Raw genomic sequence first — 4,362 nt, 5'->3', positions numbered from 1 at the left:
TTAAATTAAATCCTATAATGTATACTCCTTCAATTTTCTGGCTAAAGTGTTCTACAATCTAGATATTTTTTAAGGAAATATTGTACATGTTTCCTTGGTGACAACGTAATTGGAAGACTTAAATTTTTCTTTTTTTCTTGTGAAAATACTGTACAGAGGGGTTACAATTACATGGGCAAGATAATGAGTACATTTCTTATCAAGCATTCTAGCCTCCTCCTTTGTTTCCCCTTCCCATCCCTTCCCATTCTCCCTCCCCTGCCCCTCCACCCAATCCTCCTCCCTGCCCCCACCAAAGTTGTAAAGTTCGTTTTTCCATATAACGACTTGTACATCTCATTGTTGGAATGGATCCACCTGTACCCCTATTTAAACATTTCTTTTTTCCCTTCCCCTTCACAAATTATACCAACCTCAAATACAGTGAAAGCAGGGGTTATACCATGGGGGAGGGACATACAAAGCAACAAAGAAATAATCTTATAAATGTGTTAGAAACAATCACCTGAAATAAAAAAAAAAAACATTTGAATACATATATTAGGGTTCATTTCCCTAACATCAACTTATCTGACGTTTTCTGCATGACTCAGACATATACTAGTTATTGCAATTAAGGGAAACCATGGGACCTAAGTTTCTTTGGGCCTGGCTAACTTTGCTTAATATAATTTTTTTCCATGGTAGACTTAAAATTTTCATATATCATTGCCGTCTTAAATGAAGTGAATGTACCTGGGTTTGCATACAGAACTTTTGAGAGAGCATTAATGTTTGAATCTTGAATGGGATTTGATTGAGAATTGTGGCAGGCTTTCATGATATGAGAAGAGAAAGGCCTTACTAATACTTTAATTTGCTACATTGCTGTATTAGTTTATTCAAACCCGCACATACACACCGATATACAAATATGTAGTATGAAGACCCAGTCAGTCTGCAAGAAATTATTTTAATAGGGATTCCATAAAATATTTAGTCTGCTGCGATCTGATTGGAATTTATAGCAATATCTATTCCACCCCTGGACAATTCATTATCATTGGTGAGGATGTTGCCATTTGAATTCAGAATGCCCCAGAAAGACCTATGTGTTAAAGAAAAATGACTTTCCATTTCCTCCCAGACTGTGGAGAATACCTGAATAGTTCTTCTGGAGATTAAGTTCTTCAGAGTGAAACCTCTGAGAACATGCACACTCATCTACTTTCTTCTTTTCTCTTTTAATCATTCTAGGTCAAAAACATTTCTTTTTGACATACTCCTCACCTTGACATTGTCTTGTCACAGGCCACCAAAGCAATAAAACCAACTGAACATACACTTACACTGAAACCTTCAAACTTATAAATCTGAGTAAGCCTTTCTGCTTAATAAATGGACAATATCACTTATTATGATGGGTTATAAAGCTAACACAGAAATCTAGTCTTTCTAACAATGTAGAGTACATAAAAATGCTTCATTATAAAATATCTAAGTCCAAGTTATATTTTGTGTTTTTGTTTCTGTAGATCCTAGGGCTTAAACTCACAGCCTGACTGGTGCTTTTGTGTTCAAGGCCAGTGCTCTACATAAAATCTGAACTGGAACTCCATTTCTCCTGGTGGTTAATTGGAAATAAGAATCTCATGAACTTTCCTATACTGGCTGGCCTATTCATGTTGCATACTTTATGTAATTCCAATTCTCAGCATTATATAGGTGCTCCAACTACAATATAAAAAAACTTAAAACGTACTAAAGATATTTGTAAAGTATAAAATGAGGAAAGAATTTTCATCCTTTACAAATCTATGCAAAATCTATGCTAAACTATTGATATTTTACTGGACCTTTCCTGAAACCTGTTTGATATAGTTTAATACTTGTCACACCAACTTTCTCTCTATATTCTACTGGATATATACTTTTTCATGTATGTTTGTATATGTATACATATATGTATCTATCTATATATGTTCGAATGTGCATCATCAGACTTGAAACTGCTTTCTTTTGCTGTTCAGCAATGAACCTTGTCGGCTCATTCTGTGACAATATCAGTGCTCATTCTCATTATTCCTTTATTTACCAAATCATCAGCCTTCTAAAATCAGCTTCATTTCTTTTTTTTTTTTTTTGGGTCCGGTCGTGGGGCCTTAACTCTGGGCCTGGGCGCTCTCCCTCAGCTCTTCAGCTCAAGGCTAGCGCTCTACCACTTGAGCCACAGTGCCACTTCCGGCTTTTTTCTTATGTGGTGCTGAGGAATCGAACCCAGGGCCTCGATCATGCAAGGCAAGTGCTCTACCACTGAGCCACCTTCCCAGCCCAAAGATTTTTTTGGGGGGGTCCGGTCGTGGGGCCTGAACTCTGGGCCTGGGTGCTGTCCCTCAGCTCATCAGCTCAAGGCTAGCGCTCTACCACTTGAGCCACAGTGCCACTTCCGTTTTTTTTCTTTTTGCTTATGTGGTGCTGAGGAATCGAACCCAGGTCTCATGCATGCAAGGGAAGCACTCTACCACTGAGCCACCTTCCCAGCCCTCAGCTTCATTTCTTGGGTAAGGTTACCAAACAGTCCAACTAATATCAACCCAGAGGGTTTTAATAAAGCAAGTTTTAAGGAAGAATATAACATGAAGTGACAACTACAGAAATTCCAGAAACCTGACATTTTTCACATTTCTGTCTTCCTTCTCTTCTCATACTTCAGAAAGTATTGACTAACACTATAAGTATACTGCAATTATAAGCTAAGGATCATTGGGGTTTTTTTTGTTTTTTTTTTCCAACCTGAAGCCTTCTTTTCCATGATTCGACATAAACTTTTGGGAGATTTTTTGGATTGTGATGGGATTCCACCCAAAACAAAGCCATGTATATTAAGAAAGTCAATGTTTTCAACTCAGAGTACTAAACAAAAGAGGGAGAAAATTAAGGTTAGCTATATATGTTAAGCACAAATATAGGCAATATCAAGATATCTTGAAATTGTATACTTTTACTGGATAAAGTGGCTCAAACCTGTAATATTATCTACTTAGAAAACAGAGATTAGAGAATTGCAGTTCCAGGCAAGCCCAAACCAAAAAAAAAAAAAAAAAAAAAAAAAACGAAGTTTCAGAAACTCTGTTAGAGTTTGATGGGTGCTATGTGTTTTGCTTGTGTTAGGAGGACCACAGTCCAAGCAGACCCAGGTATAGTGATACTTACCTCAAAAGAAGCAATCAAGTTACAATCTGCAGGTATGGCAGTAGTAGAGAAGCCAAAGTTGTAAAGTTCCTTTCATTGTTGCAATGGGTCTACTTGTATCCCTATTTAAACATTTTCCCCTTCCCCTCCACAAATTATGCCAACATCAAAAATGTGTGCTTATGTAAGAACTGCATGATTTTAAAATTTCATGACAATTCTTTTGAACTTACTTTTTTGTGGAATTGACTAAGAAAATCAATTACACCTTCTATATAAAAAATGTACTGTGCTTAATCCGGCAGCCCATACACTAACATCGGAATGATACAGAGAGGATTAGCATGGTCCCTGCACATGGATGACTTGCAAATTCGTGAAGCAATCCATATTTTTACAACAACAAATGCTGGAGGGGATGGGGCCACAAGGGAACCCTATTGCATTCTTGGTGGGAGTGTAAACTTCTTCAACCACTTTGGAAAGCAGTATGGAGTTTCCTCAAAGGACTCCACATAAAGCTCCCCTATGACCCAGCAATCCCACTTTTGTTCATTTACCCAAAGGATCACAAATAAGACCATATTAAAACTACCAGCACAACTATGTTTATTGCAACATTATTTACCATAGCTAAGATATGGAACCAATCCAGATGCCCGTCAGTAGATGAATGGATCAAGAAAATGTGGTAAAGGAGTTCCGGGAAGATGGCGGAGGAGAAGCTGGAATCTGAACAAGCTCTTGCATAGAAAGCAGTTTCAGAGTTCCAGTGAACAGTCCCAAGCCAGAGAATCACACCAAGTGTGCCATCACAGGACAGAGAGTTAGTCAAGAGAGGGGAAGCCAAGCAGACACATATGAGCGCTTGCCAGTAGCTGTCGCTGCAGTGACAGGGTCGCGGCGGCCACCACCACCGTGGGGTCATACCTGAGACACAGTCCGGGACGAAGGAGCCAGACGCAGCGGACGAGCGGATTCTACTCAACACCAGCAAGAACCGAAAAGGAGCGGACATCTTCATCCTGCACTTTGCAGACCAGAGAGGACTCAGGATCCAAGACTCGGCGTGAGTAGAAGCCCAACGTTCTCACTCCTTCTCAGGGAGCAGAGGAGGGAAGGCCACCCCTCCCCGCCCAGCACCGGTGATCTCCATCTTGGATACCGACAAAGCTCGGAGGAGGGGCTAGC

At 39.6% G+C, this 4,362-nt stretch overlaps 1 non-coding gene across 1 annotated transcript; it reads left to right on the top strand.

Annotated features, from left to right (window-relative positions):
* Window positions 1-3,460: 3,460 nt before the first annotated feature.
* LOC122095775 lies at window positions 3,461-3,567 on the top strand. Its single transcript, XR_006145196.1, has one exon. It is a non-coding gene; the product is annotated as a U6 spliceosomal RNA (small nuclear RNA).
* The last annotated feature ends 795 nt before the right edge of the window (window positions 3,568-4,362 follow it).

This window comes from Dipodomys spectabilis, unplaced genomic scaffold (assembly GCF_019054845.1).
Source record: "Dipodomys spectabilis isolate Male_0828 unplaced genomic scaffold, ASM1905484v1 ptg000361l, whole genome shotgun sequence".
NCBI lineage: Eukaryota > Metazoa > Chordata > Mammalia > Rodentia > Heteromyidae > Dipodomys > Dipodomys spectabilis.
This window is presented reverse-complemented; position numbering and strand designations above follow the sequence as displayed.